The sequence below is a fragment of the Mytilus edulis genome, chromosome 12, assembly GCF_963676685.1.
Source record: "Mytilus edulis chromosome 12, xbMytEdul2.2, whole genome shotgun sequence".
Lineage (NCBI taxonomy): Eukaryota > Metazoa > Mollusca > Bivalvia > Mytilida > Mytilidae > Mytilus > Mytilus edulis.
Genome location: NC_092355.1, coordinates 53094691 through 53119568, shown reverse-complemented (window position 1 = coordinate 53119568; position 24878 = coordinate 53094691). Strand labels below are relative to the sequence as shown.

At 32.2% G+C, this 24878-nt stretch overlaps 1 protein-coding gene and 1 long non-coding RNA gene across 2 annotated transcripts in view; one reads left to right on the top strand and one right to left on the bottom strand.

Moving 5' to 3' along the window:
* Positions 1 to 24878, top strand: part of LOC139498786 (uncharacterized) — a 598641-nt gene that overhangs the window by 238050 nt on the left and 335713 nt on the right. The window lies entirely within an intron of this gene.
* On the bottom strand, positions 1809 to 9379 carry LOC139498776 (uncharacterized). The gene is made up of 4 exons (XR_011658010.1): positions 9228 to 9379; positions 5902 to 5936; positions 4809 to 4904; positions 1809 to 2167 (listed from the first exon to the last, which is right to left on the bottom strand). It is a non-coding gene; the product is annotated as an uncharacterized lncRNA (long non-coding RNA).

The window sequence follows — 24878 nt, the reverse complement described above, 5'->3', positions numbered from 1 at the left end:
CAGGCACATACATAAGTAATGTGGCGGGGTTAAACATGTTAGTGGGATCCCAACCCTCCCCCTGGGACAGTGGTATAACAGTACAACATAAGAACGAACGTGGCTGTGTTCTTTTACATTCTGTAATTGTGTTATTGTGCTATTTAAATTTTGAGTCCTTTTTAATTCATTTGCGCATTAATTTGTCAATATGTCTTTTTCTGCTTTTTTTACATTGTTTTTTTTTTTGTGCAATGATTAAGATTACGACACAATGTTGACTGCCGTACATTTATATGTGATATGTTTACCTATTATTGGTGTGCTTTGTTTACACATTGTTGTCAGTATAATGGAATTTGTTGCGTCTGTCATGCAAGTGAGAGGTTTAAATAGCTATAAAATTGGGATTAATCCACCATTTTTACATAGGAAAATGTCTGTGCTAAATCGGGAGTATCACAGTTGTTGTCCATTCGTTTTGTGTGTTTGAGTTTTTGATTTTGCCATTTGATTATGAAGTTTCCGTTTTGAATTTTCCTCAGAGATCATTACTTTTGTAGTTCTAATACAATAAATACCCATCAGTTAGGGGCATTACTTACACAGCAAAAATTGCATACCCGTTTTTCATGCGTAAAACAGGCGTTTTACGTATGTTATAAAACGTACGTAAAACGCATATTGAGGACCACGCATGTAAAACGCCCGTTTGAAACGTATGAATTACGTATGTTAAACGCACGTAATACGTGTGTGAACGTTAAACGTGCGTTAAAATTGTACGTATAACACCCGTTTTACGTGTAAACGCACGTTAAACGCCTGTTAATTTCTAACAAATCATGCGTTTTACGTATGTTTTTTTATGTCCTCAACACCCGTTTTACGTATGTTTTTTTATGTCCTCAACACCCGTTTTACATGTTTTTTTGTCCTCCAACACCTGTTTTACGTATGTTTTTTCTTTCTCTGCAACAACTATTTATACATGTTTTTGTAGTCTTCAAAACCTGTTTTACATGGGGTTTTTTTCCACAGCACCCATAATATGTATGTTCTTGTTTTTTTTTGCATCTACACCAGTTTAATGAAAGTTTTTTTTGTATGGGGTAACGCATCATCTGTTTAACATTTTTTGTTGTCCACAACATCCAAAAAAATTCCAAACACATTATATATATGATTTTTTGGAGTTTTTTTTCTGGTTGGTATAAATGGATAAACCATAGATATTTGTCTTTTCTTACGTAAACACTAACAATTTGATTCTTTTACATATCTTCATGTATGTATATATAAAATCAATGAGTATATCCTTGTAGTATTTAGTTGGAAATCAAAATGACAACATTTAAATATGATAGTGTTGTCTGTCCTTTTCAACCTTTGCCTCCCTTCCATAACTGTTTTTGGCAAGGCATACATTTACTGTGCGCTATCTTACAATTAGAATTGAAGCACAATATTTTATGACAGCCTATACAAATGATCTACATCCATGAAAAAACCCTCATAAGAAAGATTATCAATTACCATTTAGAATGGACTATTTGCCTTAAACATGTTAAAGATGTCTTTTGGTCTTTATGCTGGTTTGATTGATGTATACCCAATATCTCCTTTTTTATATTGAAAAGAATTGGTTATACTCAAGCCAATGTGAAGAAGAAAAGGTACATGTATTAAGGATTAGACATCATCTTTTTCTGTTGGTCAATGGAATTTTTTTTCACTACAATTGTGATTTGAATTGATTGTTGGTTGGTTGGTTCTGATAGAATTTGCAAAAAGACCTCAAAATATGATGGTCATATAAACACTACAAATTTGGTTATTTCAATTCTATTTATTTAACAACTGCATTTATTTTGGGACCCGATATTCACAATCATACAAAATGTGTGTACCATAGTTCTTATTTCATTAGCATTATGTGGTATTTAAATGTACTTGTGGTTGACATATATACACTTCAAGTTTACTCTGCCTTGCTCTTGGTCTTACAAAACTGTTTAACTAGTACTGTTAGTATTATTTAAACTGTTCTCCTGTTTACAATATTGTAATTTTTGCACATGAATTCCTTCATTTACTTGAACTTCTCCTTGTAAGATTCCAAGGTCATGATGATATAATCCTGTTGTTCATAATCAACAATCCATCCTTTGAAAGATTTCTTCAGCAGCTGTAATGTAAAAACAAAAGAAAATGTAGTTTGGTGGACCGTGGGAAATCATTTTTTTTTAATGGAATAGCAAAGTATACTTAAACATAATTTTTATTCAAATCCCAGCATGAATATATGTAGATGTTTGTCAGGAATGGAGATATGTCCTTTTTATAAACACAAGTCTGCTTTACTTATCTCAAAACTAAAAAGTCTGATATACATGTATCAGTGAATTACTGTAACGCAATACACCAAATTAGCCTATTGCTAATATCATATCTGAGTAACTGACCATTGGTCATTCTTAAAGGCTGTACAGTCTCTTGTGGTGAGTTGTCTCAGTGGCAATCGTACCACATATAATCTAATTTTTATACAAGTTAGAAAACTGTACATTGACTTATCAGTATGTATCATAACTAGAGACTGTGTCGCTCACCTTTGTCTATGTGCATATCATAAATGAAGGACACAGATGGATTCATGACAAAATTGTGTTTTGGTGATGGTGATGTGTGTGTAGATCTACCTATACTGAACATTCTTGCTGCTTACAATTATATCTATCTATAAATTAATGAACTTGGCTCAGTAGTTAAAAAAATATTGTGAAAATTAAAAAAAAATGACTATGAAGGGCAATAACTCCTTAAGGGGTCAATTGACCATTTTATTCCTTAACTATGTGTAGGTCTTACTCTACTGTACATTATTGCTGTTTACAGCTTATCTCGATCTATAATAATATTCACGATAATAACCAAAATCTGCAAAATTTCTTAAAATTACCAATTCAGGGGCAGCAACCCAACAACCGGTTGTTCTACTCATCTGAACATTTCAGGGCAGGTAGATCTTGAATTATGCTCTAAATGCTTTGGTTTCAGAGATATAAGTCAAAATCTACATTTTACCCCTATGTTCTATTTTTTAGCCATGGTGGCCATCTTGGTTGGTTGGCTGGGTCACCAGACACATTTTTGAAACTAGATACCCCAATGATGAGTGTTGCCAAGTTTGCTTTAATTTTGCCCAGTAGTTTCAGAGGTTAAGATTTTTGTAAAAGTTATCAACGACGGATGCAAAGTGATGAGAAAAGCTCACTTGGCCAAGGCCAGGTGAGCTAAAAATGAGGTTTAGGTCAAATGAACACTGCAGACACCACCTACACTATGCAATCATTCCTAGCTACATATATAGTTGATAGATTGATTATAGTATCTGGGAAAAAGACATTACCATGAAAACTAACACTAACCAATGAACAAAGAATGAGGTCAAGGTCAGATGACACAGGTACACCTTACAATATTCCATACAATACATATATTTGACCCAATTGTATATAGTACAAATGTAGTAGTATCTGAAAAATAGACCATACCTAAAAAAATTAACATTGTCCTATGAACCATGATAAAGGATGAGGGGCAGATAAAACCTAACAGACAGACATATTCATCCTACAAACATAGTATAAACCATATATTATATACAGATGATCTATTGCTAATGCAGTATTTGAGAAACCAACCAAACCACACACAAAATTAATATTGACAAATTAAATGAACCATAAATATAAGACATGCTAGCAGCCAGCACGAAGACAATAGATAAGGAAAAACTGTACAGTTGATAAAAACTAGAGAACCTGTGTCTCGCTCACCTTGGTATATGTACTTTTCAAACAAAGGACACTCTACAAAGTTAACGGCTGAAGACAGACCAAGATTCAGATTAATACTGCCGGACAGATATGCAAATCATCTGACACACCAAATATATTTTAATTTATGGAAGTTCCCTACTCAGTTTCAAAATATCAAGCTTTTCTTAATACTAGTACATAGAATGCATATCGATAGGTGATTAATAAAGGAACTAAAAAACAAAAAAAATATATAGGCCAATGTGCTTGTTTTCCAGATATTAGCCATTTAAATTTTGGCAGGAAAATGTTCTCTCTTTGATTTTTTATAGCTTTATCAATGTCAATTTAAGTTCTAAACCAGATGCTCCGCATATTTTTTTTTCACATCCCCCTTTCCCTTTTTCCAAAACTGATCTCAATTCAAATTTCTAATGGAGTTTGCAACAATAACTACTCATTTAAATACATCATAAAATATTAAAATGTAACAAAAGGTGCTTGTTATCACTGTCAGAACAATGCTGAATGGTAAAAAATCCCAACCTTCCTTTTGTGGTCATAAACCTTGTGTTAAAATTTCATAGATTTCTATTCACTTTTACTAAAGTTAGAGTGCGAAAACTAAAAGTATTCGGACGACATCAACATCATACCATATACGACCAAATTTTTTTTTATTTTTGCGGTCGTATAAAAACTATTAAAAAAATAACAAAGATTTTATAAGACTTTTCCAGACATGACAGATGGCATATAGTTTTACATCTAAAAGATTTATAGAAAGAAAAATGGGGGTTAATTGGGGGAATTTTTTAAAGACGATAAATGAATAAAACCTGAGGATTCTGATAATCTGACAAAAATCACAAAACATGACAAGCAAACATCATTAAAGTAATATATATATAGTAAATGATAAATTTTGTAGACATGTTTGGAAATTGTCTTTGAATAACTCAATGTATCCTATATATATACAATGTATGCATCATTTATATTTACCTAAAACATAATTTTCTTTTCTTTTAAAAGCTTGTTAGATCTATACTATAGTATATACAGGATCTGATCATACACCAAAGAACATATTTGATAAACCTAAGAAAGAAAAAATAATAATAGTTTTACATAAATTAGTATATAAAAAAAGTTTAGATTTTTTTTACCCTCCCTTAAATAGATGATTATGAAGTTTATGTTTAACTGTTACAGTCTTTAAATAGTATATACATGTATATGTGTGGCTATGGCGCGGAATCAGGGTCAACAATACTTATTTACGTGATTGTGAATCTGCTATTAAACATGTCGCCTCTTGTTTTTGGTGGTTTACTGTTGTTCAGTCTTTTATAATTAGTTTTCTAAATAGTGGTGTGTGGACTTATGGTTGTTTTTTTGTTTTGTAAGACATAAGTTTCACTTCCTCTTGTAAGTTTTGAATGTCTCTTTTAATTTTTCTGTATCATCATGACCATTCTTTTTAAGATTAACAACTCATGGAAGGAGTTGGCAAGACAATTTTTGTACTGTTGCTATAGTATTGGTTGACTTTGCGATCAAATTTGAAGTTAAACAAGTTTTTCAGTATATAGTTTAACGACCAACTATCGCTAGTTTTCCCCAAATTGCTGATATGATGCATGATTTTAAGGTAATTTTCATTCCAGCTATTTGACCTTATGACCTATTTGTTGATCTTGTCTTTTTGAACATAAACATCGGGGCGTTTTATAGATGACTATGGGGTACCGTATAGGCTTTGCTCATTGTTGAAGGCTGTACATTGACCTATAGTTGTTTATGTCTGTGTCATTTTGGTCTCTTGTGGACAGTTGTCTCATTGGCAATCATACCACATCTTCTTTTTTATATTGTTGACGTGCCAACACAAGGCCATGGCAAGTATAGGCTGACCAATTATTTATCTTGTTTGTTTACCCCTTCTTCTGATGCAGGCAAAATGACACATTTTTCAATCAGCAAGTGGAAATGTCATTATGAGAATTTACAATGTACATGTACATGTACATCATACATGACAAATTGATAGCTACAGCTTATAATTGTTTGCTACAAAACAGTATCTAATACTTACCCATTTATATTCAGTTGTTGGAATAGTGATTGGCACTGAAAAATTAAAAAAATATACTTAATTTTCATGCATACATGTACAAATAATTTGCATAATCTGCAAATATTTTTACAAAATTTACTTGACCATCAGGTGGATAGTTGCCAATGTCATGTGTGTGTGACATTGGCATTCATATTGCATCATTTGCATGCTGCATCTGCTAATTTTGAAATTAGCATGGTATCTTTTTTTTAGATTTATATCAATTTGACAGTTCTAAAAAAGGTTTAAACTTCAAAATGTTATTGCTTTTGGCATTGGAATTTTGTAAACATACATGTATACAGATGCAGGATTCATTTTGTGATTATAAGCATAAGTTTTAAACATTTGTATGAGACATACTTAAGATAGAGAACAGAAACTAGATTCAGCCATTTTTTCTAATAATGGGGCATATCTCTTTGACTCCACGAAATTTCAACCTCAATCTGTGCTTTGTGGTAATAAGCATTGTGTACAATGTATATATGTAGTAGCACTTTCATAATATTTAGTCGAGACAAACTTATGTTGGATTACGAAACAATATAACGAGACTGCATATGATCAATCAGGTATCCAATATCCATAGTCCAAGTAGTTACATACATGTAGCATATATATATATAAATAAGATGTGGTATGTAATCTTTAGATATAGGAAGATGTGGTATGAGTGCCAATGAGAAATCTCTCCATCCAATTTACAATTTATGAAAAATAAAGTAAACCATTATAGGTAAAGGTACATCCTTCAACATGTAGCCTTGGCTCACACCAAACAGCAAGCTATAAAGGGCCCCAAAAATTACTAGTGTTAAACCATGCAAACAGGGAAACCAATGGTTTAATCTATATAAAAACAAGAATTGAGAAACATATATGAATTAAGAACCTTAGTGAGCGGGCCCACATACCCTACATGTACGTCCCCACATTGTCATTGGAGAAATTAAATAAGAAAAGAAAATAGAATGAGAAAAAAAAATTGAATCATAATTTCCTGTCAATATGCACATCTACATTATGAGTATGTCCTTATTATCTAAAAAGTTTCATGAAATTCTGTTGTATGGTTTCAGAGAAGTTGCGATGATGAACTGTTGCAGTAGTATATTACAGCAAACTAGTTCAAAGGGGCGTAACTCCTGGAAAAAAAATTAAATTGTAATTTCATGTCGGTATGCCCATCTACGTTGTATGTCCTTATTATCTACAAAGTTTAATGAAATTCAGTTGTGTGGTTTCAGAGGAGTTGCGATGACAAACTGTTGCAGTAGTACATTAAAGCAAAAAAGTTCAAAGGGGCGCAACTTCTTGAAAAAAAAAATGAATCGTAATTTCCTGTTGATATGCACATCTACATATAATGTCCTTATTATCTAAAAAGGTTTCGTGAAATTATGTTGTTTGGTTCAAGAGGAGTTGCTATGACAAGAAACAGGACTGACGGGTCAAAAACATTATATACGCAATATTGCGTGGGGTATAACTACATAAACAGAGGACAACCACTGCAGGGCAGATCCAGCCATTTTAAAAGGGGGGGTTCCAAATATATGTCTCATTTCAATTGCATTAATCGACCAAAAAAAGGGGGGTTCCAACCCCAAGAACCCTCCCCTTGGATCCACTTCTGCGCTGACACATCAGATTCTATTCATATATGGTACCGTACATGTACATTGTATTATCAAAATATCATGACAATATTCATGATTTTATATTCTTAAATTAAAATTTTTAGTAAACATGTAATGAGGGGGGTCGAATGAGTCATGATCCTGAAATCCAGGGCTTAAAAACACGAAAAAGGTCCTGCCCCCTTCTGTAAAAATGTATTATGTAAAACATATTTTAATTTTAGTGTCTATTAACTATGTCTAGTGCTACAACTCAGTCAACTATGTCATTGTACAATGTAACTAATTCATACATTTTATCTTGAATAAAGTCAAAGACAATTAATCTTGGGGGTGGGGAGTGGGGAAGCACAGAGGCGGATTTAGGGGGGGCCCAGGCCCCCCTTTTTGGAAAAAAATTTTGTTGCTTATATAGGGAATCACTGAAGCGTGACTGGAGCGGGCCCCCACTTATGAAAATTTCTGGATCCGCCACTGAAGCAGTCTTCACGCTGAGTGGCAGCCCAGGCTAGTAAAATTGCTCTCAGCCAACAGAATCTAACTAAAAAATTTCAAAAATTGAGCTCCTGGCCTGTAGATTACTGGGGAAAGGCTAATTTAATTAGTATGGGAAGCTACTTAATGCTGATGGGGTTCTGTTACCCAACCCTTTATTTTCATATATGAAGTAAGGCGTCAAAGAAAAAAATTATAATAGCCTTTCAAGACGTCATAATTATTTGGACTAAAAATTGGGGTCTCACTAATTAGCGACAACAAGCGTCAAGAAGCGACAAGAAGCGACAACAAGAATTATTTTAGCGACAACAAGCGACAAGAAGACTATTTAGCGACAAGAAAACATTTTTTTTTTTATTAGATATAAAGAAATTTGTATTTAATGTTTTTTTTTAAATATACGAGCAGATATGTCTAATTAAAACGTTTTATTATATATATAGATAGACGAAGAAATGAAACATTTGTGAGGAAGAAAGAGATTGTGAACATTCACATTTCAATTTTCTTTTCCTCCTGTTTGATTTCAGTTCTTTGTATTTCACAATTTGTGTCAATATTTTCAGGACAATGATGCACAAATAATTCATTTTGCGAGCTTAATATATATTGCACGAAAAGAGTTTTAAAAAACAAATTATAAGATAAATAATATGCTCTAAAACACAAAGAAAAGTAATCTCATAATACAATAATTAAACGTAATACTGGCTGTTATTCATAATAGATGATAAAATATTATGTAAATAATGTTTCATTTTTTTCTATCAATTTTAACTTTCTTGTCGCTAAAATTATTTTCTTTTGTATATTCTTTTAATATTTATTGCAATTATTAATTTTAATTAAAAAAAAATGTTTTCTTGTCGCTAAATAGTTTCTTGTCGCTTGTTGTCGCTAAAATAATCCTTGTTGTCGCTTCTTGTCGCTTGTTGTCTCTAAAATTCTTGTTGTCGCTAATTAGTGAGACCGTAAAAATTGTCATGCAATAAGCCAAGGACGAACGGACTTGACATCGTTGTCAACGGTCTTGCTATGAATGTTTGTTTGTTTGTATATAAATATATGTCAACGCTGATTAGCAACGTTTCAACATACTTAATATATGTAGTGTGTTTGTTTAAGCGATCTGAGTGATCTACCCATTTATTAATTATTTACCAAAATAAGTTATCTGAATCTGCCTCTTGTTTCGTTGACTGTTTGACAAGTCGTCCCCATTTTTGAAGCTGTAAAGCGACCTTCTTCTCGGAAAATAATCCGCCTCTGCTTGGTTTGCATATCTTATTCCATTTGTTTTAATTCAAATGTCCGTCTCCAAGTCAATATTTCTCATAAACAATCGCACCCAGCGTCCTTGTCGTCTGCGTCATAACATCTAAAAAAGGAAAACCGAATCCGGACTAAGTATCCCGATTACGTTACTGGTTTCCGCTGACGCATTTTCAATGTTGAGTATATTATTAGTTCTGTCGTTATTAATGATCATTAATACTGCCTTTTCAAAATAAGAATGACTGGCCTCGGAAATTTGCAAACTGATAAAAAAATATATCGTTGAGAATAACGGCATGACACGGGTTAGGTTCTTCTCATATATATGTTATGATGGTATGATACTAAATCACCGGACACAATTACGAACGATTTTTGAACTGTAATTGATATTTTTTATTTAAACTACTTTTCTTGAATTGAACGGGACACCGGGATCGGGTGTTTTTAAGCTCGTGATTTCGGGATTGACCCTTTCGGGATCCGGGAATCGTTTTTTTCGGATTTCGGGACATCGGGATTTATTTTATTTAAATTCGGGACCTCGGGAATTCGTTTTTTAAGTCCGGGATTTCAGGATCAGGACCCCTCCTATCCCCCCTCTCATCGACATCAGACTCGGACTTCTCTTAAAATTGAACTGAATAAATACAATTTCTTGGTATTGTTATGCGTTTACTTTTCTACATTGGCTAGAGGTATAGGGGAGCTAGGGTTGATATCTCATAAACATGTTTAACCCCGCCGCATTTTTGCGCCTGTCCCAAGTCAGGAACATCTGGCCTTTGTTAGTCTTGTATTATTTTAATTATAGTTTCTTCGTGTACATTTGGAGTTTAGCAGGGCCGTAACTACATTGAGGCAAATGAGGCAAATGCCTCATGCTGGAAATTTCAAAAAAAAAAAAAAAAATGAAAAAAAGATTGTCTTTATATCAAATTGTTTTAACGGAAAGTGTCTTGCAAGAAGCAAGTTCTCCTCACTCCCTGATGTCGCCCCTGCATTTTTTTCGTGGTCTGTTTCTATTTTACTTTTAGTTTTCGGAGTTGGTGGTCTATTGTTTGTACTTCTGTGTCTCGGATTTGCCTATTGTTCTTTTATTGTCCAACTTTATGACTAGAGTCTGAGAGTTGTTTTTCATTTGTAAACGTGTGCAATGTTGCATGTCCACCGATGTCCAGATATTGTGCGGGAAAATATTTTAACAATATGCTCTCGTTTTTTATATAGATTAGACCATTGGTTTTCCCGTTTGAATGGTTTTACACTAGTAATTTGGGGGCCCTTTATAGCTTTTTGTTCGGTGTGAGCCAAGGCTCCGTGTTGAAGGCCGTACATTGACTTATAATGGTTTACTTTTATAAATTGTTATTTGGATGGAGAGTTGTCTCTTTGGCACTCACACCACATCTTCCTATATCTATCTACGATGCTATACTGGACACAGAAAACAATGTCGTTTCTGCATGGATATTAAAAGGTAAACGGACAGAAAGTCACAGGACAAAAAGTCACAGGACATAAAGTCACAAATTTGATAGGACAAAAAGTCACAGGACAAAAAGTCACAAATAGTTTGTTGACAATTATTTGAATATATAAGCGAAATATCTTGAAATATTTACTTTTTAATACATAAATTCATATTACAGTGTAGGAATTGTGTCATTATCCTTGAAAAATGGAGATTTATTTAATTTTAACAGAGACATATATACACATGTGTATATATGTCTCTGATTTTAATCATGCAAAGGGTATATTTCTTGGCACCATGAAGCCATTTAAGTGCAAAGCCACGTTGACATTTTGTTTTTTTAACAATTATTTGATCATCTTTGATATTTTTGGATAAATTTTGTTTACAATGTTGGTTTATATACAATAGTTCAAGAAAAATACATAAATATTTTTGTAGAAATAAGTGTTTTTTATTCAAAGAAAATATTCAGAAAAAAATGAATTGTGACTTTTTGTCCTGTGACTTTTTGTCCGTGACTTTTTGTCTGTGACTTTTTGTCCTGTGACTTTCTGTCCTACATTCAATTGAACTTGATATAAAGAAATACAAATATTTTTTTGTCTTTTTTTCCCGTTGATTAAGATATTCAATTTTCTATATTAAAAATACATATCTATGACCCATCTATCACTTTTGTGCATGTCTCACCTAGTTTCGAGTGATTTAAACGACTCCGAGAAAATACCAGCAATTTTTCTTAGTATGGATTGTAAAATTGGGTATTTTCTCTGAGTCGTTTAAATCACTCGAAACTAGCTATATATAGGTAAGACATGCACAGAAGTGATAGATATGTATTATAAATATAGAAAAAATACTATTTTAATTAACAGCAAAATATTAAAAAAAATATCTGTATCATAAGCTCCTGTGGATAAAACTACATAGCTTACATGGTTTAAATTAAAGAAAGACCACCAATTTTCCGGTATCAAATCATTTGAAAAAAAACAATGTATTGCCATATGACCTTTTACATTGAAGGGTTAAACTTGCATTAAGTCGTGTTTAGACAGAAAATAAAGGAATATGGAGTAAACGTGCACGGGATATAATCGCACAAAAAGTCAATGCATAGAAAAAATACAAATGATCAATGGTCAAAGTTTTTATTCCTGTTCTTCATCTTGATAGTTGCTGGAGGGTCTTGGACTTCAATAATCATTAATACCGTAAAAGAAGGTCAAGATGGTTCCTAGTGTCGACTTAAGCAGTACTAGTACTTAAGGTATAATACTGCACTGTCACTATATTTAAATCTAGTCATAAAAAATCACCAAAGTCAGCACAAGACAAGAGCAGACAGACAGACCCGGTATTAATAATTATGATAAATACGATTTTTTAATTTATCCTACATAACGGTCTTTTAATGTTGCCCCTAAAACCTAAAAGTCTTAAATTACAATAAATCTACGTTTTTGCTTTGAGACCAGAATATTGTCGAAAAAAAAGCTAGAAATTAATCGCGTTTCAATGTAAGAAAGAGTCCGTGAACGCTCAGAATGCATGATTTTGCGTTATTTTTTTCAGAGATTCTGGGGGCCTTGCCCCAGACCCCTCGCCGAAATTTTTTCGCCTCGCTACGCTCGGCGAATATGTTTTGCCTCACTATTAAAAGAGGCTAGTTACGGCCCTGAGTTTAGTATGGCATTCATTATCACTGAACTATAATATATATGTTTAGGGGCCAGCTGAAGGTGCGGGAATTTCTCGCCCTACATTGAAGACCTGTTGGTGACCTTCTGCTGTTGTTTTTTTCTATGGTCGGGTTGTTGTCTCGTTGACACATTCCCCATTTCCATTCTCAATTGTATTTATAAAATTGCACCTGTCTTGCTTGACACCTTCGACTTCGTTTATCTGAAAAACTAATAAAGGGGGGGGGGGAGGTTTCACTTTAAATTAATATGTAAAGTGCTAAAATTATGGTTCATGATGTATTCATTCGTAAGTTAACCTTACAAATAGATCCCAAATAAACTCCAGAAATTAGCTGCATATTTATGAATTTTTAGTGAGGGTGGGGGTTGGAGGGATCATCATCCTGAAATCCCAGGCTTAAAAACATGAAATACTGATGAGGTCCCGAATTTAAAGAAATTCAAAACCCCGACATCCCGAAATAAAAAAAAAAGATTCACGGACCCCGAAAGGATCAATCACAGGGGTTTAACTGATAAATCGACTGGTTTGCACGAAATTTCCATGTTCAAAGTCAGTTGATTGGGTTGTGCAGATTAATTAAAAATACTTATGTCTCTGGCATACAGGTCATTCTTTCATAAATATTTGTATACATGTAGCTATAGGTACTGAAAGTCAGTGCATGTTATATTAAAATGGGTATATTTTTAGGCAAAAATGTTGTCACACCCTTCTGTGTTTTTTTTTGCACTGCTCAAGATGCATTCTTATTGACTTTATATAGTTTTGAATTCATATATACATGCACCAAGATACATAAATTTCAACAAGCCCTCACGATCCCAGATTCTGAAATGAAGACTCATGCTTAGCAAAACAATATGATTGGCGTTCGTTATAGTTTTTCCATCCGATGTTATGATTTTAACAATCAATATGCTCTTAATGTTCAATTACCATGATACTTGTCAAAAGCATCATGATACTTATGGAGCTACCATTTGATATTTAGGGGGGGGGGGAGTGAAGACGAAAAATATCTTTCTTTCAAAATTTCCATATTGTCAAATTATAAGATCAAGAAGCATATATCTAGAATAAGGGAGGATTAAAGTTGAAAATAAGGGGTACAGGAACAAGCAAGCATGTGTAGCAGCAACAACAAAAATTATCAATCCTGAAAAAAAAATCCTCCTTTTCTACAGTGGCGTTTTAAATGGCCCGGCGTATACACACATCTCCTGATGAAAATAAAAATAATAATCTTATAAGCTTGAATAAAAAGAGTGGTGTATGCTCCCAAATGTCACTCACCATTTGGGGTACATGGGGCTCATAACAACGACCCCCTAAAACCAAAATGATTATAAAGTTGAGATTTATTTTGCTATTTGACTGTCAAAGCCATAGCCTTATATTAAGACCAAAATTTCTGGCTACATGGAGACATCTAAGTCTACTATCAATATTAACAGGATATTTTGTATGACAGGAACAGAAGCGGTGACATTGTAGAAGAACAAAGTATTAACGGTATTTATGTTAAAAATGGTTTTTATTTTCAAATCAAAGGGGGCATATATATGACCTCTATGTCACCGTATTAAGAACTATTTAAAATATCACCCTCATTCGTTTTTAATTGAGACAAAATGAATAAAGATAAAAAGAAAGAATAGCAATCAGTGTCTATATATATGTGTTTAAATTACTGGATGGTCATGAAAGTGAACTGGACTGAAAGGCAAAACAATGTTTCATGTGACCTCCAGTCCTCTTATTTTTGACTGATTAAGCAGAGGCGGATCCATGTAACCAATTTTTTTCAGGCCCAGTCATGGATAAAAGGGGGTGGGTTCTAACCATATGTCCCATTCAAATTCATTGATCATCAAAAAGGTGATTCCAACCCCCTTCCCCCTGGATCCGCCCGGGCACTATTTAATTGCAAATACTTTGATAATTTCTGTACATTTATTTATTTATTTATTTATTGCATAGCTTTTATATAGCGCCTATCTAATAAACATAATACTCTAAGCGCTTAACATATAAAATTGAAGGAAAATATATATCACAATGCATTTGCCAACTGTCTTCACTCTTTTTATGAAAGTGAGACAATTGCCATACTAAAAGTTTCATTAGAAATATGAATAAAAGGAAATACAAAGTATCATAATGTGGTTAATACGTAAATGAGACCGAAGCCCCCTTCCCCACCCAATAATAAAAGAAATTACTGCAAATATTCTGGGACTATAGTCCCAGAAATTTTAGACCTTTCAGAAGACCAGCCAACGTAAACAATGAATCATTCCCCCCCCCCCCCCCCCAATCCCCGGTAAATATATTTACTAACTGTGATTATAAACAGAATAAATCAACATATGACCATGGAAATATCACACCCAAGTGTCCTTCTGATCCCTGCTGGTATTTCTATTCTCATTTTACTGTAAAATGAGAATAGATTTGAAAAACCAAAGGCGGATTAGGGGGAAGTGCTTACTGAACAACAAAGATATATTCTCAAACGTATTTTATTGAATAAGACCTTTAGCGTAGACTTCAAAATTTCATAATAACTTATAAATATCTGATTCATTTATTCACACAGCCCGGTCACACAGTCAGTCAGGTTTTAACAGCATCTGTGATTTATTATAAATAGATATCTTTTTCAAATATGGTTTCAATGGTAATTAATTTGGCGATAATTTGTGAATGTCCTTTAATTTTTGGTTACTTATTCCTTTTCGAATTATTTTTTACAGTCAAAGAAAATATTGTGTTCGTCTAATACCTTTCTCTGCATGTAAAAATGTATAGGTAGAGGCTATGTTTCGCTCCCCTGTACCAATTTATCCCTTTGAAAGAAAACAGAATTCAAGTTGGGATGCTCTCTATCATGCTTCCTACATAAAACAGTGAACATTATTTTGTTCTGATTAGTGAGTGTATAAATATATTGTTAAAATGGTAATTAAGCCAGTTGCTTAATCATAAGGTCAGGATTGAGTAAGGCTAAGACACTGTAAGAGGGTGAAAACTTGTAGTACCTGACTTATCAGAGACATATATTTTTTAAAAGATACATATATTGTATTATACAGCTATGTGTTGTGTGTTACAGTCTGTTGAAGTCATGATAGTACATATATTTTTAGTGTTTTGGCCATTCTTTCTTCATTGCAATATTCTAATTGCTCAATACTTTAAAATGGAGGGGGGGGGGGGGGGGGGGTGGACAAGGGAAATAAATCAAATTTATCTAAATATGAGTATACTTTGTAATCAGTTATAGAAACTATTATTTTAAATTAACTCCCATTGCCTCAGCAGTTACATCTAACCTTAAGTGGAAATGATTCCTTTCAAACAAAAAGATATGATAAGATGATATTTTCATACTTGTATCAAAGACATACATTGTAAATACATGAATGTTTCACCTTTTCACATTGATTTTTTTTTATTGATTTAAAAATAAGGAGATGTGGTATGATTGCCAATAAGATTACTTCTGAGTTCAACAGAAAATTTGCACAGGTATGCATTTTTAAAATTCTAGATTCACATGCATGACTACATTTAATGTGTAAATTTTAAGTTTAATAATACCAGAGACATATATACATACAATATAGCTTATTAAAGGAGGAAAATGTGCTTTATCATTTTATCAGCTTAAAGAGGCTTAGCATGAACAGATAATTTTAACCATTATGCAAATATTCATGTTTTCATATTTATATGCTGTAACAGTTCTAATTTTTTTGTCAGCTTATACACTATTTATAAATATACTCTCTAGAAAATAAAAAGCGATGGAAAATAAATTGTGAAAAACATGTTCAATTTGATGTAAAATTCTCTTGAAGTTATAAAATGAGTTTTTTAATATGAGAAAAAAAAGGCTGCGTAACACAAAAATATATAATGAAAACGCACGTAAAGCACACGTAAAACATATGTTTTACGTGCGTTTTTAAAACATACGTTTTACGTACGTGATGTATTACGCCCGTTTCAAAACGGGCGTAAAACACCCGTTTTGGTACAGGCGTTTAACGCATGTTGGCTAAAACATGCGTTTTCCATACGTAAAACGTACGTTTTACAGACGTTTTTTAAAACGTACGTAAAACATGCGTTGCACTTTTTGCTGTGTAAACATGTTAAACAATTAACAACTAAAATTACATATTTAAGTAATGTTGAAAACGAGGCTATTTCAAATATTACTTATAAAAGTAACTTTTCTGAATATTATTCTTATAAATGTCCAATAAGACAAATTTTAGTAGCTTTAACAAATTTTCAGTCATCTGGTTACTTTTCCCATTAAATATAAAATGATATCCTTCAGAAACACTTATTAACTTTCTGACGCTCTTATCTTTCGTACCGACGCTACTGGGTCAACAATTCAAATTGATATTTTCATCCAAAATCTTGAAGATAGATTGAAATAAATAGATTTATACTTTTGAATTAGTTAAGAGTTGAAGTTATTTATAATTTGTGACCCAAAACAATTACAGATGTTCCTCAAATGAGTGTGATAACTAGTTCTTTCAAATGAAAATAAAAATAACTTAATCAAGTAATAGTTTGATTATTATTTCCAAAGTAATCCTTTATCTTTATACTCCTCTCAAATCTAATAAATTCTTTATTCTATGATATAAGATGATGTAAAAATTGATGAAATGCATTAAGTTCATTGTTCTGTCGACATTAAAAATAACTCTATTAAGTAATTTTATTATTTTTAAAATAAAAAATTACCTATAAAAGTAACTTTAGAAAATTACTTGATTAAGTAACGCCCCTGACTGCCCATTACAACTGGAAATATTGTATTGTGTTTTTAAAATACAACTCATGTTACAACTGAAAGTAATGTCTGGTGCTTTATAAAGGACAACACCCGTTACGACTGGAAATAATGTCTGTTGATTTTTAATACAACACCGGTTACAACTGGAAATAATGTCTGTTGTTTTTTAAATACAATTCACGTTTCGACTGGAAATAATGTCTGGTGTTTTAAAGAACAAAAGGAAAACGGTACCTATATTCGTAAAACATAGATATCTATCTTTATGAACTTAAGGTAGTACCTCACACTTCAGGGAGATAACTCTGTAAAATCACCTTAATGTTATAATGACATTGTGTTGTTAAGGGAATATTAAGCTTCTCAATGATCAAAATAAGTGTTTGTCAAACTGCTATATAAACAGTGTAATTTTTCTGATAAAATGTTTGGTTTAAATTTTTTGAAATGTTTATATTTTTGTCAAAGGGTCAAAGTAAATACTTTGTCAAAATTTTATGAAAATTAAACGAGCCAAATTAATTTAAGTGAAAGTGTTGGGTACCACCTTAAATGTTCATTTGAAAAATTATATTGTACTTGGCAACAATTTTTAGTATTGGAATTTTGGTTAACATATAAGCTACGCTGGTTCTATAAACGGTATTAAGTAAAATCACAAAATATTGAACTCCTAGGAAAATTCGAAACGGAAGGTCCCTAATCAAATGGCAAATCAAAATATGAAACACATACAACAAATGGATAACAACTGTCATAATTCTGCATTGGTACAGGCATTTTCTTTATAGATAATGATGGATCAAACCAAACAAAGATGGTTTTATAGCTAGCTAAACTTCTCACGTGTATGAAAGTCGCATCTAATTTCAATGCATGGAGTAAGTTCGTGAAATCAAACGATTGAGACGAGAGACGAAAGATATACAAAAAACTTCTGCTGTTCCACCCATATGCACGAAACAAGCGGAGTAAAGTTCTGCCAGCATTGAAATCCTCTTTTGACAGAAATGCACATGCTAAAATATGAAGGAGTATTCTCCTGATTTACATACAAATAAAATATTCTTGTAAAATTAATGAAGATATTAAATATATTTTAAAGATATAAAGTTATACCTGCAATCCTGCTAAAACTATTACAGTAACTGTAAATTCAGAAAGTATTGCGAAAAATGCAACAGATTGGTAAACGCAATAATTTAAACTCGCAATTTGAATTAAACAGGATTTTTTTCAAAATCGTAAAAATTAAAATCACATATTAGTCTAAAATGACAAAATCGCAATAATAAATGCATGAAACTATTTCTGAATTAACAGTATTTCAAAATGTTATGGTAGCTGACTAATTGATTTGAAATCATGAAAACAATGTTACTTTATCAAGTTGAAACTGAACTTTGAACTAATTTACAGAAACTAAAAGTACTCTCTAATATCTAATGCATACCTGTCCATGTCTTTTGTCTTTTTCTTTTTGTTTGTAATACTGATTTAATAAGTCAAGCACTGCACACTAGATTTTTAAGGTCTAGGGTTATGATGTCTAGCTTCATGTTCTATTTATGAAAACCTCGTTATCCAGTTTTGCATTTGTTGCAATCCTTGTCCTTTGTTATTACCTGGATAGATGTGTCATTTGCAATAATACCACAAATTATTGACTATTTAATACAAAAAAACAGATGCTCCGCAGGGCGCAGCTTTATACGACCGCATAGGTTGAACCCTGAACAGTTGGGGCAAGTATGGACACAACATTTAAGGTTGATACAGCTCTGAATTTGGATTGTGATTAAATAGTTGACACAACATAGGTTTCTGACACAGAATGAATGTGGTCTAAGAACTTAAACTTAAAAACTTAAAAATTTTAAATTGGACATTTACCTATTATGTTCCAATATCCAAAATATAAATACATGGTTAGATTCAGCATATCATAGAACCCCAAGAATTCAATTTTTGATGAAATCAAATAATGTTCAATTTAAACCCTTTAGATCTCAATGTGGACCAATTCGATAACCGGGCCCAAATATTAAAAATCTAAATACATGGTTAGATTCAGCATATTGAAGAACCCCATATATTCAATATTTGTTGAAATTAAACAAAGTCTAATTTTTGACCCTTTGGACCTTAATGTAGACCAATTTGAAAACGGGACAATACTGTGCAATTGAATATTTCTTGCTATTGCGCAAAACTGTGCAATTGAAAATTTCTTGCTATTGCGCAATATTGTGCAATTGAAAATTTCTTGCTATTGCGCAATATTGTGCAATTGAAGATTTCTTGCTAATGCACAATTCTGTGCAATTGAAGATTTCTTGCTATTGCGCAATACTGTGCAATTGAAAATTCTTACTATTGCACAATACTGTGCAATTGAAGATTTCTTGCTAATGTGGAATACTGTGCAATTGAAAATTTCTTGCTATTGCACAATACTTGATGTATTAATTTTGGACCATGAATTTTGGACCAACTTGAAAACTGGGATCATAATCAAAAGTCTAAGTACATGTTAAGATTCAGCACATCAAAGAACCCCCATAATTCAATTTTTGTAAAAATCAAGCTAAGTTTAATTTTTCACTCTTAGGACCCTTAATGTAGACCAATTTGAAAACAGGACCAAAAAATAAGAATCTGAATACACGATTAGTTTTGGCATATCAAAGAACCCCAATAATTCATTTTCTGATGAAATCAAACGAAGTTTAATTTTGGACCCTTTTGGCCCCTCATTTGTTGGGACCAAAACTCCCAAAATCAATCCAAACCTTCCTTTTGTGGTCATAAACCTTGTGTTAAAATTTCATAGATTTCTATTAACATATACTAAAGTTATTGTGCAAAAACGAAGAAAAATGATTATTTGGGACCTGTTTTTGGCCCCTAATTCCTAAACTGTTGGGACTAAAATTCCCAAAATCAATCCCAACCCTCCTTTTTGTGGTCATAGACCTTCTGTTAAAATTTCATAGTTTTCTTTTCACTTAAAACTAAAGTTATTGTGCGAAGACCAAGAAAAATGCATATTTGGGCCCTTTTTGGCCCCTAATTCCTAAACTGTTTGGACCAAAACAACCAAAATCAATCCCAACCTTCCTTTTATGGTCATAAACCTTTAGTTTAAATTTCATAGATTTCTATTTACTTTTACTAAAGAATGCAAAAAACAAATGTCTTCGGACGACGACGACGACGCCAACTTTATACCAATATACAACCAAAAAATTTTCAATTTTGCGGTCGTTTAAAAATTTGTAAGGGTTCCCCAGATCCCAGTGTCACGCCTATTGATACTATCTTTTGATTGTAAGAAGCCTCTGTCCAAGTTTGGTAAAAATCCAGGATAGTTTATGAATCTTATAAATATTTAAAAACTTTAACTGCAGACTGAATGTAATGTTAACTGGAAGAAAACAAAATGTCCTTCTAGATACTAGCTTCTGATCATAACAAGCTTCTGTCCAAGTTTGGTACAAATCCAAAACAGTATAAGAAAGTTATTAGAATTTTGAAAAAGAATGTGTTTTTTCCTGGCAGAAAATCTAATATAAAAAAAGAAGACGTGGTATGAATGCCAATGAGACAACTATCCACAAAAGACCAAATGACACAGACATTAACAACTATAGGTCACCATACAGCCTTCAACAATGAGCAAAGCCCATACCGCATAGTCAGCTATAATAGGCCCCGATAAGACAATGTAAAACAATTCAAACGAGAAAACTAACGGCCTTATGTATGTAAAACACATAAACAAACGACAACCACTGAATTACAGGCTCCTGACTTGGGACAGGCACATACATAAATAATGTGGCGGGGTTAAACATGTTAGCGGGATCCCAACCCTCCCCCTAACTTGGGACAGTGGTATAACAGTACAACACAAGAACAAACTATACAAATCAATCGAAAAAGGCTTAACTCATCAGATAGACAAAAATACAAGTAGATGTGGGCGGGTACTTATATATTCCAACACAAAAAGACGCAATGAACAGATCTGAGAGTACTCGCAGTTATCTGACAGCAAGTTCAAAGCCATTAACAACTAATAACAAAATCATGCATCTAAGACTAAACTATCAATCCGTACACATTTAACATCCAATGGATTTAGTGTAAAGGCGTCATAAACAGTCGGAGAAACACATGACCTTGTGCAATGTCAAGTTACAGGTATCGACAGATTGTAGATCCATGAATATATATATGTATATAACATACTAGTAATATTTAGTTAGCTTTTAATTTACTGATAACAAAATCCATATTTATACCAATAAAAACAATATTCAATGATCTTATTACAGTGTTGAATAGGTAACCTTTTAGAAGCAGTTTATTTAAAGGAGCGACAAGTTTACATGGATCATTTCTAAATTTCCGGGCACGGTTAACAACATTTCCGTAAAAATGAGGATGTGCTATCCCGTTTGAAATAAGTTTTTTACAGGTACAACTAAACTTCAAAACCAAATCTTTATATCTATGGAAAAATTCAGTAAAGGTTTTAAGTAATTTATGGTAACGATATCCCTGGTTTAATTATTTACCAGTAATACATAGGTTGCGTTCATTAAAATGAAAAACGTCACAGTCTGTTTAAAAGAAAATTCGAAAATATAGATTTAATTTTTTACAATATTTACTTCTGGATACTATCTTATGATCATCAACAAGCTTCTGTCCAAATTTGATACCAACCCAGGATAGTTTAAGAAAGTTAATAACCAGATGCTCCGCAGGGCGCAGCTTTATACGACCACAGAGGTTGAACCCTGAACGGTTGGGGCAAGTATGGACACAACATGCAAGCTGGATTCAGCTCTAAATTTGGATTGTGATTTAATAGTTGACACAGTATAGGTTTCTGACACAGAATGAATGTGGTCTAATGAACTTAAAATTTTGTTTTTGCCTTTGAGCAATTCACTATGCTGTTGAATATTAATCCTCTCAAAAATGTTTGAAGAAATTTTCTTTTTACTTATGAAATCTGAAATAACTGTTGGGACCAAAACTCCCAAAATCAATCCCAACCTTCCTTTTATGTCATAAACCTTGTGTATTTTTTTTGTAAATTTCTATTTACTTATACTAAAGTTATGGTGCGAAAACCAAGAAAAATGCTTATTTGGGCCCCTTTTTGGCCCCTGATTGTTAAACTGTTCGGACCTCAACTCCCAAAATCAGTTCCAACCTTCCTTTTGTGGTCATAAACCTTGTGTTTAAATTTCATTGATTTCTATTTACTTATACTAAAGTTATTGAGCGAAAACCAAGAATAATGCTTATTTGTGCCCTTTTTTGGCCCCTGATTGTTAAATTGTTCGGACCTCAACTCCCAAAATCAGTCCCAACCTTCCTTTTGTGATCATAAACCTTGTGTTTAAATTTTATTGATTTCTATTTACTTATACTAAAGTTATTGAGCGAAAACCAAGAATAATGCTTATTTTTGCCCTTTTTTGGCCCCTAATTCCTATTAACTATTAAAACCAAAACTCCCAAAATCAATCCCAACCTTTCTTTTGTTGTCATAAACCTTGTATCAAAATTTCATAGATTTCTATTAACTTTTACTAAAGTTAGAGTGCGAAAACTAAAAGTATTCGGACGACGACGACGACGCAGACGACGATGCCAACGTGATACCAATATACGACCAAAAAATTTTCAATTTTTGCGGTCGTATAAAATTTTTAAAACTTTAACCAGAGTGAATGTTATATTTCCCCGGTAGAAAAACTAAGTCAACTGATAGGAAAAATACGGAAAAAATAGAATTTTATTTTTACAAAATTTACTTCTGGATACTATCTTACGATCAAAAACAAGCTTCTGTCTAAGTTTGGTAGAAATCCAGGATAGTTTAAGAAAGTTATTAAAATTTCAAAAACTTTAACCACAGAGTGAATATTTGTGGACACTGCCGCCGACGACAGAATGTAGGATCGCTTAGTCTTGCTTTTTCAACTAAAGCCAAAAAGGACCAGAAAATAAAAACAAATATCAAATATTGGAAATATTTTTTAATATCTATCATCAAACTTAAACATATGGTAAACAAAATCTCTCTCAGACAACAAACATTCTTTGATCTATGATCTATAATACAGTTATGTAAAATGCAACAGCAAGATGCTCCATTACAGATAAATTGATTAAAGATTGACAATCATCCCAATTTCTGACAAAACTAATGCTTTTAATAATTTCTTCACTATTTAATTTGATTTTTAAACCAATCAATTCCTGTGTACTGCAAGTTTCCCACACTAAATCATACACAGGTTTTGTACAATATTACAACTTTTTTCACAGTCTCTTTTATCACCGAGCAGCACCAAACCAGATTATAATTATAACTCTGATGTTTATAGTCATTTCCACACTATTCATTAATAATACACATGTTTGGTACAATAGTTTTACTTTTACTTTCATAGTCTATATAAATTCTCTCTATTACTGAGCAGCACCAAACCAGATTATAAATACTACTCTGATATCACAATTAACTTGATATGAACATTTCATGTTTAACCAAGTGTTACTACTTACTTACAAGAAAGACTAATTTATATATTATAAGAACTAACAAGTTTTTTTTATTTATCAAAAGGCATAATTCAGAATTATCAACTATTTATGTTCATTATTAAATATTTATCTGGGTTTCTTTTGCATTAATTATTTTGACAATTTTAATATACAAAACAAAATAAAATGAATCAATTAACAATATGCACCAAAGGGAAGCATAATCATTCATTTCAAGTACATTAAGAAGTAAAATAAAAATGCTCTATTTAATCTATTTGATGGTTATTTATGCACCACAAAACCTTAATAATTATTGCACAACTTAATTTCTTTGAAGTCTGATGGGAAATGTCATGGATTGTAACATTTAGACAAACAAGAACTATAATAAAGCAAAAAACTATATCACTCTTCAAAAATACTAACAGAAAGACTTGTGTTAACATTATTATGTGTTATAATTCAGGGTTTATAAAATAAAGACCTATCTATATATAGAGAAGATTACTTAAAGCAACTTATCTGACTCTGCTTATAAAAAGATCACAAAAATGAAACTATATCTTAAACAAAATATCATAAACAGCACTTATAATTGAGACTCAAAATATTAAATTTACAGCTCCTACTAAGCCTTCTTAAACTTTAAAATAATCTTTTGTGTAAATATCCCTTCCTTTCCTTGGTCATTTCAAAAGTCTTAGCAATTAAAATGATTCTAACAACATTTAACATATAATTTTAAAATATAGTATGAAAAAGCTTGAAAAAAATACAACCCTCATTCATGAAATTGTGATAAATAGCACCAAAAGTTAACATGAAATATGTACAAAATATTAGTGCTTCAATTTTTATCATCATTTATATTTTTGTGACCTAATACATTTTACAATATCTTTCAAGACTTTCAAAAAGCATCCAACATTTTTTTGAAAAATGATGA